The sequence below is a fragment of the Falco rusticolus genome, chromosome 12 (genome assembly GCF_015220075.1).
Source record: "Falco rusticolus isolate bFalRus1 chromosome 12, bFalRus1.pri, whole genome shotgun sequence".
Lineage (NCBI taxonomy): Eukaryota > Metazoa > Chordata > Aves > Falconiformes > Falconidae > Falco > Falco rusticolus.
This window is the reverse complement of record NC_051198.1, coordinates 5,943,651-5,959,304: the sequence shown is the minus strand read 5'-3', so window position 1 is coordinate 5,959,304 and position 15,654 is coordinate 5,943,651. Positions and strand designations below refer to the sequence as shown.

At 37.5% G+C, this 15,654-nt stretch overlaps 1 protein-coding gene across 4 annotated transcripts in view; it reads right to left on the bottom strand.

The window, feature by feature from the left end:
• The window catches only part of PLCB4 (phospholipase C beta 4), a 208,706-nt gene that overhangs the window by 185,463 nt on the left and 7,589 nt on the right, over positions 1-15,654 (bottom strand). For all 4 annotated transcript variants that reach the window (XM_037405510.1, XM_037405509.1, XM_037405513.1 and 1 more), the window contains exon 2: positions 2,872-2,925. The gene's annotated coding sequence lies outside the window, so the exon portion shown is untranslated. The remainder of the gene's footprint in view (positions 1-2,871; positions 2,926-15,654) is intronic.

The following is a 15,654-nucleotide window of genomic DNA, read 5'->3' as shown; positions in this document are numbered from 1 at the left end:
ACAATCACATAAATAGAATTAACACAGGCAGCACATAATTGGTTCTTATTGAGTGCAAGGTACAGCGATAATGAAGAATCCCCTTGGGGCTAATAATGTGGCTGGCGTGAATACTGCTCTTAGTTCCCCATCTAAGAGAGAGAGGGGCACAGGAGCACAGGTAATTTCATCAAAAATACACATGCCAGGTGATCTGACACTGTACAAAAGTTTTGCAATTCTAACCTGTAAAAATACCACAGGTATCTTATTTCACCTCCATAAAAAACAGCTAAAAAGTGGTGATGAATAAAATCAATGAGGTAACCGTGATGGTCAGTAAGTTGTTTTAATTATTATTCCAGTCAGGAATGCCCAGTGAACATTATGCCCAGCCAGCTTAACATTATAAACTTCGACAGGGATTCAACAATCCGTCCTTCCAAAAGTGTTGGAAAACACAATTTATTAAAAAAAAATATTCTTTGGCTAGTTCTCTCTTCAGCTCAGTCTCTTTAGAAGCAGGAAAGGGGTCAAAGTTCCTGAAGCTCCTGAGTATTCAATAACATGAACAATGCTTTCCTAAAAGGCGCATCACTATAGGTAATGATGTGTTATGATAAAGGCAACAGCTCTGTTGCACACCCCTGTCCTCCCACCACTAGGTGAACAGAATAAACCTGTAAGGACACATCACCTGACCTCATCTCCTGAAGAAATACTGTCTAGAATCACACTGTAATTAAACAGACAATAATGCATGATGGTCTCACTTATCTTTAATAATATGATTGTTTAGTATGCTTGCTACCCAAAAAACCTCTCCCAGGCATTCTCAATATAACTATTACATACTAATATGTATTAATGTATTAACTACAGTATGCTGCTCACAGACCCTAAAACTGACTGTACAAATTGTGACTGCCTGGGGCTCTTTTTGTTTTAGATTTGTCTTGTTGTTGAACAAACTATCTTCATATTTACCTGATGTAAATTCAGAAGTTCTGGAATTTTCTTCTCCTTTGTTCCGGAAGATTTTGAAGTCTCTGACTTTCAAGACTGTGTGTAAAACCTATGGCTATCCTTATGCATGCTATGTTTAAATGGTTAAAATTGAGTGAAAGGGAAAATGAAAAGTAACAACTCTAACCTCCTTTACCTAACTCCATATATAGCGTTTTTTCCCCTGTTATGCAGAGTTTTATTTTGAAAGCGTGCATGATGCTCAAATACAATAGCTACTCAAAGTAAACTGATCTATCCCTTACTTTATCAATGTTAAAAAACAGTATTAATTACCCCAGCAGTTCTGTCCCTGCTGTGACTTCATTCTAAATCTAGTAAGAGTTCTCTTGCTTACATCTGGGTAAGGAGTTAGCACTACCTGTATTTTCATACTTTTGCTCTAAGAAAATATTTACACAAGTCTACTTTCCAAGAAAGCTATTTCTGGCCAACATAGGTTTAATTTTTTTCTTTTTAAATTATTTTAGAAACATGTACTTGTGCCCACACAAGAATTATTTTTATCAGATACAAATAAACAAACCAATTGTGAGAGAACACCAGGTCACAGTGCAACAAATTCCCAAATCCTCGTGGTGTACGCCATAGGAATAAACCAACAATCAAGAAGTGAAAACCAAGGAAAACAGAAGTACGCTTTAATGACTAATAACACAAAGGTTATACATACATAAAAGTACTGCTACAACCACTGTACCATTACTTCTAATTCTAAAATTCTAGAAGACCAACACAAGCATACCCTTTGGTAGCAATGACTTTCTACACTGAAATTTTCCTGCAGAAGATCCCTTGAGCAGATCTATCTGCAATTGGAATCCTCATCTGAGAAATCTGATTATACGAGAATTCTGATGTGAACTTCAACACTTTTGTTGCTGATCATATACAAATGTAAATATACCATCTTGTCATGGTCACTTACAAAAAATTCAGTAGAAAGAATAGTGCATGAAATTCTAGACTCCACTTGCACACGCAGTGCTCTGCTGTTACACAGTAAAGATGGGCAAATAACTCCAGCTCAACTGAATGGTTTGACCAACAGGGCAAGACTGAGGTCTCACTCAGGATTAGTGAGAAACAAGCATTTGCCTCTATAACCCTTTTTAGCCTGCTCAAGTCCTGGATGCTAAAGCAAATGGAATTTTGTGCCACTTTGGTGCTTTTGGAGGAAAAGTAGCTTTCAGACAGCAGAAACAAATAGGGTAAGAATCTGTGATACCAGTGGGATACACAAAACTACACTCACACTAGGAGTATGTATGAAGGGAATGTAAATTGGTGTGCAAGTGACCCAAGCCTGAGTATTAAAAAAAAAACCACCATAATAAAATTGTTTTCCAGAAATGTGAGGTGAGAAGAATCTGCCAGAATCACATAAAGACTAGAGCACTTAAATTGCCTTTGCAGCTGTTTTAAGAATGGCTCCACATTACCACTGCAGTTTTAGTCAGGCCTGAAAGGGGGGTGGGTGGGGGCAGGAAACAGGCAAAAAGATCAGTTTATTTCTCACCCATACTTCCCAGAATGTTAGGCTACTACAAAAAGATGAGGCCACTGGAAACCTAGAATACATGCATCTGCGTGTCACTCATCATACTCACACAGACACTTTCTTAAGAGCCAGGGTACCTGTTTTTCAGGAGAGCACAGCATACTTTGATTTTGCAGAGTTATAACCTAGATTTCTAATAACTTTTCTCCTTTCATGAAACCAAAGCATTGTTTTTTTCAGAATACATTTCTCGTTCTTCTAATGTTGACAGCACAGCATTGAAACATTACACCATATTTTAAACCCGGCGTAAATAATCTAGTAAATGAAAACCAAATTAAAATGCTCAAAGAGCAAACACATACCTTTTGTAAATCAGAAATTACTCTGTAGAAATTTCCATTGTAGACAATGCCTTCCTAAGAGAAGAAGAAGAAAAAAAAAGCCTTAATTGTGCATACTAATATTTAATTACCTAATAAAACCATGGTGAACTACTTCAAGACCCTCTTTTTCCCCCAGAAATTATTTCTCATTATGGATCAGAATATATACATTACTGCAAGCATAAATATTGCAGAATCAGTGAGGTTTTGCTTGAAGTTCACTTTATTTTGAAATTCCTTTCTGTGTTCATTATCAAGTAAAATCATCATAGCTACAGGTGAAACTAACGTGGTATCTGGTCTCCTAAGCATTTAAACCTAGAAAGTAACCCTATAGAACAGAGACCGAAAGTAGAGCAACGTATCAGGTGTACAGGGGGAACAAAAAAACCCCACACCAACAAAAAACCAACCACAAACACTAAAGTATTTTATACTGAAGTATATAATCTGGTCTCTCTCTCATTCCACCTTTGGGTAAGAAGTAAATTATGTCATCATTACCAGTGCTAAAACATACTTCCCCCATTGCTTCTGTCAACCTTTTAGAAGGATTAAAGCATCAACTAATTCACTGATGTCTACTTCTGTCTTTCCCGCTTCTACTTGGGTGGGGAAGAGGTTGGCAGCACAGGGGTATGTGACACTTCTGTGCTTCTGGGCAGCACAGATGGGTAAAGGGATTCACACCGTTCCCTCAGGTCCAGACATCAGGGCAGAGTCACAGCAGCATCCTTGTGACATTCTGGTATTTTATGTTCTGTGATATACTCTGTGCAGCCAAGTTGAGTGCTTCAGGAAAAAACTGACCTCTTCCCAAGCTTCCTCTGAGGAAGCACTTGGTACAGATCCTGTGGCTGTCACATCTGTATCAATAATACCAAGTGCTTTGCTGTTCTGACTTTTCCCCCCCCCCCTCTTTTTAAAAATGCACAAAACCAACTGATTTCTACATCTAAGTCATTTGTAGAAGAGCTTAATTTGAACACGAGCACAGCAACCACGCAACAAGCAAAGCAGCAGAGTTAAAGAAACTGGAAATAAAAGGGCAAAAGTGTTCAAAAATGAAGTCAAATCCAAATTTAGATTAGAAATTGATTAATATAAGAGAATGTTTTAAAAGAAAAAACAAGCGTTCAGCATTGAAAATAATATGGAATTAACTGCAGCACTTTCAAATGAATCTCCATCAAGAGGTCCTACACATTAGGACAGAAGCTATGTTTTTCTCTTTCATTAAGCTTCATCTTTACTTTTAAAGTAAAATAAATTGAAGCATAAAATTGAGAACATCCACTAGGCACATACTGAGGATTAAATCTGACTTGATACCGTTTTGAGTTTTGAGGTACAGAAGAAGAGAAACACACACACACAAAAAAACCCCCAAAAAAAAACCCCCACCCACACACACACCTTAAGATTAGAAATAGAGAGGTTCTAGAAAACAAGTGTCTCAGCCAAGAGAGGCCAGAGTGTGTTGTAGGTCTAGTGTTTGCCTTGAAAACGCATGGTGCATAAAACACCTCAAGTAGTATGCTACAGGGACTGAGAACCACAGCAATCACAATTACAGCAATGAGAGCATTTAAAGAAAATAGTTTCCTGTTCTGTTGAATTCTCCCAAAGTTGCCAAGAACTTCCATTAAAGCAGAAGTTTTCCAAAACAGAAATAGCAGCCCTAAGAGGATGGTGGCTAGGTACTTTGTTCTCATTAAGTATTGACAGCACAGTCTTCCAAGAAAAGACTACGCAGTGCCTTTGATTTTTTTTTTTTAATGCCTCATATTGTCTCATTTCACTAGTGCAGTTTCAGGCTGGCCTCAGTAGCTCATAATTACATTACAAGGTATCCCTGAGTCTCCATCACCTCACAGCTGCACACACAAGTGTCCTTACACTTATTTCTAGGGTCAACTAAAGCCATCTTAATGCTAAAATAAATTCACAATTCAAAACATGCTTCTGATGGAAAAACAAATACATTACAAAAATATTTTCAAGCATACAAGCTATTCTATTAGTCTGAAATGAGAGATACACCTTAGATATTTTTGTTCGCTTGCAGATTGTGGTCAAATTTCAACACGGTTACATCAGCATAAAATGTAGCACCGCTCCACTGAAATCAGTAGCATCATACCACACCTAATGCACATAACAGAAAGAGAATGTTTCTTAACTGGTTTTAATCATTTACAGCTTTCTGGGTAAAACTGCCATTGGACTCTGAAATTTCTCATGTTCCATGTAAATAGATAAGTACAATATCATAAATTTAACAAAAAAAATCAGTTTCTTTTTAGTTATGCAAATACCAAAAATGTTTTTCTTTTCACCAGTGAAGTATTTCTTCAGAACCTTGTTTGCATTCAAAATCTCCAATGGCCCTTTTAGTAAGGCTATAAATTCTTTGAGGGAAACAACTGGAGCCAGAGTCAAGGCTCAGTTACACAGGCAGAAACACTGAGCAATCCGCAATACACAGTAAGTAACTACTGATGGGGTAATGGACAGCAGCTGCAGCCTCAGGTTTATCTTTTGTTCTACATCTGGGTGTAAAGGCTAGAACAGAAAAACTCTACAATTTTTATTTCTCTCTTGTTCCAAAGAAAATAAACAAATTAGTATTTTTTTTTTTAAGAAGAGGTGAATAAGCTGGTCTTATGTACCTTGATACCTGTTGGGGGGGGGGTTCAGAGGATCATTATTTTCATGTTCCTCACATCCTGAACGCCTAACCGGATGGATACCACAGGATCTCAATTGCAACTCAACACTTAACCAGGTGCAGAGGCATCAAATTCTGAAGTGTCCAATGTTCATCACTGGCCACAACACAGATTTCTTAGCTACTGTTCAGTAAGCCAAGACTTGATTCCTGACTAGTCACCTGAACTTTCCAATTACATTACATGTACCATACGGGTTGCCTCTCCCTCTCTCCATGTGCCTTAACCCCCTATTAACCTACTGGGAAAGGACTGAAGTTTTCAAAACCCCCAGGCTGTCATGATAATCCTTCAAACGGATGGACAGCCTTCATCAAGATTCCGGGCTTGTCAAGAGATTTATTTATTTATTTATGTTTTAAAGCAGAAAACAAGTCTGCATCAACAGGGATCTAACATACAAGTTTCTCTTTCACCTGTCATTCTCTGAAATGATCAGGGGGAACGACCTGACAGGAACACACTTCTAGAAGTCTGTAACTTTCCCATCTATGGACACTTGGCTATGGATGAAGAGTACCTCCTCAAGTTACCCACTGGGAGACTGAAACATTAGAATTCCAACAAAGACCTTTTGCCTGATTCTAGTTAAAAATGAAGTACAAGTACCCAACTTAAAAAAGACCATTAGAATCTTAATTTAAACACGACAGTTAATTTAGTCTGTCAATATATCCTGAATCAGTCATTACCTACCAAACTTTCACTCCCTTTGTGCCAAAAAGGAACACCAACCATAGCTTATTTGTTTATTAGTTACTTTTAGATACAAAGTTGTTAACATTTTTCAGACCTATATTTCCTATACAGCAATCTGGACATATAGTTTCTAAAAACATCATTCTTCGTTTGCAAATTTTTTTCAGTATCTGGGGGAAAAAAATCCCAAAGCAAAAAAAACAACCAACCAACACACAAAACCAAAAATCCTGGGGGGGGGAAACCACTCTCACTCTAACACTAAGTCTTTGATAAGATGATGCCAGCTGGTACACTCTTGTAGACAGGAAACCACTTTTACCAAAACGTTATGTCAGCACCCTGCCTTCTAACAGCAAGCAGCGAGGCTGTGCACTGCCAGCTCCTGCCTTCAGTGGGGCAAGCTGTTCTAGCAAGGGCACGCCGTCAGATCATTCATTCTCATCTGAAGCCCTTGAGAAACCTCAGCTCCTTCCTGGAGTGGAGCCTTGCCAGGGACATCAGTCTGTTGCCGGTGACACACTCTATGTACAATTTGGTAGCTTCCTGCTTAAAGCATTACATAATTTGAACCTCTGGCATATCTTTCTGGAACATTGCACATACTAATCCACAAGATCAGTGACCTCTTCAGTTACCAGATAGCTCTGCACCTTTTCTTCACTGATACTGACCTGGATGGCAGTGATTTACGGGGGTATATAGCTGTCTATCCCAAGTAAATAAAAACTTGACAGTATGATTCATGGACACAGACAAAGGAAGCAGCTAAATACACAGTTAAACACAACTATTAGTCAGTAATTTCAGAAACAGGAAGAAAAACCCAAATAACATTTTATCCATTTCTGCCAAAAGAATACCACAGTGGAAATCACATTCATAAACCACATATGGTTTTATTAAGGATTGTTGCATTTAGCTTCACTGAATTAAGTCAGAAATTCACTAAACAAAAAGTATACAAGCTGATGTTAATGCCACACAACATACACTTGAGTACTAGCCCTACATTCCAGGCGTGCAGTCATGAGTCAAGAGAGTTCTCAACTCAGGATCAGGGCGCGTATAGCTAAACTGAAAAGTAGAAGTACTTTTTGGCGTTTGCTGTGCAAGATTCAGCACACTGAATTGCTGAAACCACCAGACTACATCCACAGAGACTCCAAATAATTTGGAGCCCAGAAATTCTACTTTATGAAAAGCATATTGATCAACAAGTACACAGTCCAAAAATCTGTAAATAATAAAGTCTTCCAGACTTTTTTCTACAGTGAACAAATTATATTTCTATGATAAAACCACATAATTTAAGCCAAGCAATAAATAGCAGCATTTGTGCAATATAAAGCAGTTACCACAAATGCTCATCACTGTAATAGGTCTAAGAAACACAATCTGCAATTTGAATCAGAGAATTTCAGGGTATCTTGAATGTAGCAACTATATACTATCCTAAAGTTTCTGCAGGTAGTTTCACCTGTGTTTTAGGACTGTCGTATGTTTGGGGATTTTTAGAAGGAGGAAAAAAAAAAGTATTTTTACAGTCACCTACAGTAATTCTCTGGAACCAAAATTATCATGCTGCAGTTTAAGAGGTTTTCAATCTATGAAATTACTCACTGCTGATGAAAAACATTAACAATCCAAGACTTCATTTACAGCACTACAAAGAATCCAGGTCATTATGGTTAAATGCTTTTACTCTTGCTTGGGCCAATGAGATGAATTATTTTCATGAAAACCTGCACTCCAACTAAGAGTAAAGTTTAGGGGTGTCCTACCCTAATCCAAAGAAATCAGAAATGAAGGGACAATCCTAGACTCAAACATGCAGCCAGTGTGGGCGCTGGGGAACATGCAGCAGGTGAGACAGGAAGAGAATGCATACTCCTTTGAGGCCAGCAAGCCACCAGCACTTTAAATCACCAAGATAAGATGCAATCATCTAAGGTCTCCAGGGAAAGCTCAGCATCAACACAGAAATCCTACTGCAGCTCAGTCATTCTTTTTGGGATATACCCCATGTTCCAGAAACTGGTGGCTTGCTTCCTGTCATTCATGTTTTGAAATGTAGGCCAGAGACCCCAACATAGCATGTCCTGATCTACACTTTTTATTATCCCAATCCTCCTTAATAGCAAGAGAAAGGGATTAAGCAGCATTACTTTTCCCCTTGAAAATTTACTGAGATAATTACATACTGGTTATAATACAAGATACAGTGCAAAACAACACAGAATGGGCATGCCATTTTATCCAAGCCTCTTTGTCCCATAACATATGGGAGGGGAGAGTACACAGCTGATCATATTAGGTATGTACCGAATAGATTCACTCATCTTTTTCATACAGTCCTTTTCTGGCAATCATATTAAGCTGGGGGTGGGGGATGGGGCAGTGGGGTGTAAGCTATTTTACAAAATGTTATTAATTGCTCAAGCCATCTGTGCTTCTAGAGAACACTCTTTTCCATCCCTTCTTTCCTTCCTACTGGGCTCCACAGTGAAGATGCAGCAGTATATTTACAACCATTTTTACACTAGTAGATGTTACACCACACAACTGCTTTTCTGCAAGTTCAAGATGAAAGTAGTGGAAAGAAGTTTACATAACCAGACACTGTCAATGAAAAAGCAACAGAGGATGGCACACCACAGGCCACGGACATTTAATTCATGCAAATCTCTTCCTCTTTCTCACTTTGCTTTCCGATTTGTTTTAATTTCATAGGAGAATTTGACTGGTAATCACTTCTTAATGCATGGCAAGGCCTAAACGCCAGCAGCTTTTCTTGTCTCAACAAAATATACAGAGAAATTAAATTACAATTGGCTTAAACGCACTTTATCTTGTTTCTACCCACCTCGAACACATACCCAGTTCAACATAAACATGTAGTCACTGAATAATACGAGTATAAAAGAATAATCTACACTCTGATAAAGAGAGATATGTTTCAAAACAATTATGATCACTATCTCTGAATCTGGCTGCAACCAGCTAGCTGAAAGTGGCGTTATTGTGACAGAAATAGCACGATGTTTCCATGCAAGAAAGTAAATATATTTTACCAGATACTAGCACAGGAGTTGAAATCCACCCAAGAAAATCATTTGCATTACTGGTTTGCATTATTCTGACATAACGTTTTGACACTGAGTTGAAACATTAAGCTGCAAGTACAATGCCTCTTTTTTAGAACTGATGCAATTTCTTAGGGCAAAATCTGATATGGCGAGCCAGACTTCCTGTCCACTAGTTTCTCCCCAAGAAAAAATGGGAGACATTGGTTTAGTTTTTTTATTTGTCCAGTAAACAGATCAAAGCATTACACATCTGCACTGAGGTTTACAGAGCCATGCTGTGCAAACATCCTGGGCCTGATGCTGCAGGCTTTATTAGAGCAAATCTCTTCTGATGGTAGCCAGTACTAGTCTGTGCTAGGTTGTGAAAATGCACGCTTCCAAGGGAAGTCAGTAACTTTGAAGTCCCACCTGACTGAAAACTATTCAAAGATGCAGCTTGTATTTTTAGGCTGATCTTTTATCACATTAATTAGAACTGTTTCACACTTACATTCTGTTGCCTATAGACTAAAAACTGTGTTCAGCTCTAGGCTCCTCCTTTGCTGGTGTTACAAATTCTTTGGGGGAAGGAGCAGTTTTAACAAGTATGTACAACACCTAAAAAAACGATTCCAGAACAACTATTAGATCACTGAGTGTTGTAAGATTGCAAAGTGTCAAATAATTTTTAGCATAGCTGAAGCATCTTTCTAGATCTATGCTTATTAGACTGCAGTTTCTACCCAGTCTCTTCTATTTCCTTTCTCATCAAACTGTGCAGTCGAGCTTATTCAGGGTTTCTTCTTTGTTCCCTTTATATAAGGCAATATATATAAATATACAAAAATATAAGAAAGGTGGAAACAAACAGCACAACACACAAATTTGTTTTAAAACTGACAGGGATGTTCAGCAGTAGGCCTGATGTCTGCAGCTACTTCAGTTCAGTACAGGTTTTGACTGAGAGTGTCCCTTTAAGCAAGCTTTGCTGATTCAGACTATCTCCATACAGTTGCCAAAAAAAAAACAAACCAAAAAAAATGGAGGAGACACTCCTGAGTTATGCTCTGACTTAAAGGTTTACACAGGGAATCCTCATACCTAGAAATAACACTACGAAGCGCATTTACATTTTTGCTGGAAGACTGGTGTCAAAAGATTATATGCAAAAACACTGTTTGGTAAATATCCTGTGTCATACTGTACTTTTAAACCTGAAAAGAATGAACCTTTGCTACTGCTGGACTATAAATCAAAACTGGATCTGTTCCTTAACAAAGGTATTAAAGACAATAGCCTCTAATACTGCATGACACGTCAATCTAAGCAGTATGAGCAATGCCTTGCTCCATACATTAAGCTGCACTCCTGGGAGTTCGTTCTAGTATGGTATGTCCGTGCCCCTGATTTGCTACGTTTTGATTCACAAGTCAAGGGCGAGAAGTAATTTACCAGAATTCCATTACTAAGATATACGCTGCAAGCTTCGGTAAAGTCTTCTTACCACACTAAGAAAGGTCTCAACTACTGCAATATAAAAAAAAAATAAATCTGAAAGCTGCTTTATATCTTCAGACACTGCAGCATGTTGAATGAACAACATAGATGTCATTTCTTTTTAACTTGCATAAAAGCACTGTATATCTATATTCTAATTAAAACCGCTGTGTTGCAGTGTATTCTCTCATCTGAAGTTCCAGCAAATGGGCAGCAATCAGATAAAAAAAAAACAAACAACAAAACAGGCTGCATTGTAATAAATGCCATAAAATAAATAATGCAAGGATAGTTCCTGCCCCAGAAACCTTGCAATTTAGGACATGAAGAAAGAATCCTTAAGGGATCATACCAAACCTACCTAACATTCCTGAATTGACATTTACATTGTGCTGTACTTCAGCGCATACTTTAAAGGCTAAGCTAGAAGTATGCACATTGTTCTGATGTGCACTGCTGAAGGCTGTTGTGTATCTCACTGTTCACAAGACAACGAGCCTTCATGTCAGGCATTATTTAAGATGGGTATTGAAAGACAGGTATCTGACATTCAAGGTAAGTATCAAAAAAAATCCCATAATCAGAACAGGGAGGTAGGGGGGCGGTGTCTTGCTGTATTTAACTCGTCAGGGTTTAGAACAAAGAAATCTCATTTTAAAAGTCTACTACAGCCAGATATGCCTATGCCCAAAACATACGCGGAGGGGGAACGGGGCTAGAAGGTGGAATTGCCAAATTGATACCAAAAAGCAAAGAAAGCTTTCAGGCTGGGCACCCATCCCTCCTGCATTGTAAAAGGTTACATGCTCTTAACCCAGTACTACCACACCTAACTACAGGATCAAATGGGTCCCAACAGCCACTCCCTGCACTGCTGAAACTTGAGATAAAAATTAATTTTGAAGAAATTATATCAGCCTCAATAGTCATCTACAATTCCAGCAATTTCTCTCCATCCCACAAAAGTGCAGTCTAACATCTGATCTCACAAACCAGGGGGCTGTTTTTTTTCTGAAAAAGAACATTTTTAGCAAGTACATGTCAGCCTAGTGCTACAGTCAGAAGCATTTGCATCTTGAGACAGCTTGTGGATATATACTTCACTTTGGAAGGAATAACCGGAGCCCCATTGAATGCATAGCCAACAGGATACTGCCAAATATTTCATATGGCTTCAAAACTGTATTTCACCTGCAAAACCTACAGATCTATTTAATCATGTCTCAAGCTCTGAAAGGCATGGTTTGCACAGTGGCAGCGTGCTGTACTCACGTCAGTTTTATTTCTCATAGATGGCATACCCTCCACCAAGTAACTCCTGACACTATTTAGATTCTCATTACCTTTCCTTTGTCAGGTCAAATTTCAAAACTTAAAAAAACAAAACAAAAAAAAAACCCAACAAATAAAAAACAACCACAAAAAATAAAACCAGAACAAACAATAACAAAGAAGCTATTCAGTTATCTATCAGAATAACTGCCCCCTCCAATCCCTGTCTCTTCCTGAAGGAAAATAGTAAGTGACTTGCTCTAACTTTTCCAAGGCCAAAACATGGCCCAAATAGGAAACCCACACTAGCAGCACAGAGCTACTCATAAGCTATTTATCATATCAAGCACAAACAAGAATGAATGATGCAAGAGGGAAGTAAACAGTAAAGTTTATTATACCTTGCTTCTCACCAGTTCTTCAAAAAACACCATCTCACAGGCTTTGCTCAGAATGAGCTGCACTGAGAGCAGAACAAGTCACATCTCCAGTAATGTACTGCTCACACATTAATTTTTTCTATTATTATTTTCCCTTTTGACAATGAAAGGAATAGACCAGTAAGCAGACACAAACAATTTTGGCCTATTAATCTTCCTTGAAAAAACTGCAGATGCATAAACCCAGTCACAATAGTATTACATTAAGAGAGAACGGATAAATTGCAACTACCTTCCAAAAGGCACCATAGATGAGGCACAAAGCAATTCCAAGTTGAATACAAAGCTCAAATTGACTATTACATGCTTGTAACACCCATACCTTGTCAATAGACATTCCTGTAGATGAAGAGCCAACTTTTGTTGAAATTGTTACATTTATGAAGAGATGTGCTAATTACCAGCTGAAGACCACTCAGCTAAGTAAACTATGCCCTACCAAAGCCTTTAAGACAATATTATTCAGTTTCTAAAACTGATGTGATGATAGCATGAAGAGGTGCCAGGAAAAAAAAAATCACCCACTTTCAGTCATCTTTAAGTAAGAATTTCTTTACATGAATTAAAACAGAAGTTTTATCTTATCTCCAACTTCTGAGGGAGAAAAAAAAAGGACAGCTAGAAATTTATTTGTACTTCATGTATACAGAAGCACCTGCTTTTTAAATTGAAGTGATGAGTAGGCTTCTTAGTAACTCAGGGATTCCATGTAATGGTTTATGAAATTAAGCAGTATTACCAGAAAAACAATTATCATTTAAATTACTTTTGCAATTACTTATTAAGGAAGAGATGTACCTCACCTAACAAATACTATAGGTCTACAATTTCACAACTGTTAGGTATACAGATTTATATCTCTTAACAGAACTGACACCTTACTCTGATAATTACTACCTCCAATGCTTTGAAAAAACACTTCTATAGATCTTTTAGATGAACCAGGCGAAGCAACACCTTCATGATCCAAGTTTTGGTTAAAATTTCAAATCACTCATGAAGGTCTTCAAGAGTATTTAAATGCTGCTAAAAGTAGGGGTTAATCGGTAAGACATCATCAGCTTTTATTAAGGGAACAGAAAAAAATTAATCAAAAACTAAGCCCACAAAAAGTCTAATGTAATTTTACATGACTTGAAAAATCTCTCATATTTTGTTATACTAAGATTGTTTTCTTTACAGAAAACAATTCCATTAAAAAAAAAAAGAGAGAATGAAAATTACAAGAAAATACACATCAAACATCCTGACACTAAATTACGGTTGGATGCCGCCAACTTCTTAAAACTGTAACGGTTAACCCAGCAATGTAATTCCCTCTGCCATTTCTACCTCTGATTTCAAAATCTGTTCTCCAGTTTTCAAAAGCCTTAAATTGCCACATTGCTCAGCACCTGAATCATGGAAAACATGTTATCAATCATTTGATGATTCGAAATTACCTATATATCTTTCCACATAATTTCAGATCAATTCAACGAATGTTTTTAACATATCTAACATCCAAGAGCTACAATTATATCTTTGTTTTCACGATATTCATCTTCAGTCCCCTTCTACTGTGGGGAGGGGAGGTGGTTATACTAAATTAGGGTGAGCAGTGTCTTTTCAAGGATAAATTAGAAATGAAACCAGGATGAGATCAGTGAAGATTACAGGGAACTGTTTATTTAACTGAGCATAACTAAGTCAAAGATATATAATCAGAGCATGTATTTCTTGACAGATTGATTCAGTTGGTTTAATTTTGAAAACTGAAATATCACAAAGATCATTATATTAAAAAAAAATATCTCCAGCAATAAAGCTCACTTTTTATTTTGAAGTAGCCTACTTCATACCAATTCAGAGTTACTCATGTATTGCTTTCACCTCATGTTTTAAAATATAAGAAGCATTTACAAAATAGATATATGTGTTTTTATAGAAAAGAATTACTGCAAACATATACTTTTCATTTCCCCACATCTGGAAATGCATTTAGGCTACACAAGGCTTTTTAGTTTACCACGGGAAAGCTTTTAGAAACTAACATGCCGGGATCTGCACAAAACTTGGAGAGTACCATTTATTTACCTTTAAAAACAACTCCATCCCCAAACTAAGAAACCAAGCCTGAATAAAACAACTGGTAGACTCTCACCATAGCCAAAAAACAACTTTTTTTTTTTTCTTTTTTGAGGCTGCAATTCCATGACAGAATCAGCACTGAAAATGAAGATGCAACATAGAAATGATGATTTAAGTTTTTATGCCATCTGGACAACCAGATAAAGGTTTAAGTGAGCTGTGAATCCTCTGTCCACACACGGACCACAATTCTGCAGTTCCAACTTCATTAGTAAGAACTCTTCTAAATGAACTCAACCAGACTAGCAAAAATTAAGATTTATAACTTTGATACCCATCAACCAAAAACATGCAATAGGAAAAACCATCAACATTTCTCCACAGTAATGATAACACAGCTCTCCAGAGATAAATGCAAAATGCAGAAGACTAATACTGCTGTTTCCTTTTCCTGTCCACCTAAGCATGTGTACATCCTTACTACCAGTTCAATCCAGAAAACTAAATGACCATCAGCTGTCTTTTGCAGTGCAAAGGTGATTAACAGCTAAGGCTGAAAGAGACACATTTAGGGTACTCTCTCCCATGCATGTGAACCATACCTTGATTCACAAAAGTACCAACAGAGGTTACCAAGTTCACCAGTACTACACCAACTTTAACTTTCCTTGGGGGAAGTCCAGTTAAGTACCATATGCTCCTTCCAAGGTGTCAGTCTTCACTAATTCAACACAGGCAGACATGGCAACCACTCTTATAAAAGCAGTGCAAGCACCTCATTACCTGATGCAAAGACTAATTTAACTATAACACATTTTCTTGTACCAAGACACACACGAAACGGCACACAGCTACAAACTATTATTATATGACTTTTCCTAGTTAACCTTATGCTCTCATTAGGATATCTCAAAGGAGACTATTTTATCAATACCTGTTGGCCAGGCTAGGCATATATGCCAATTCCAGTACTTTCTCAGTTTG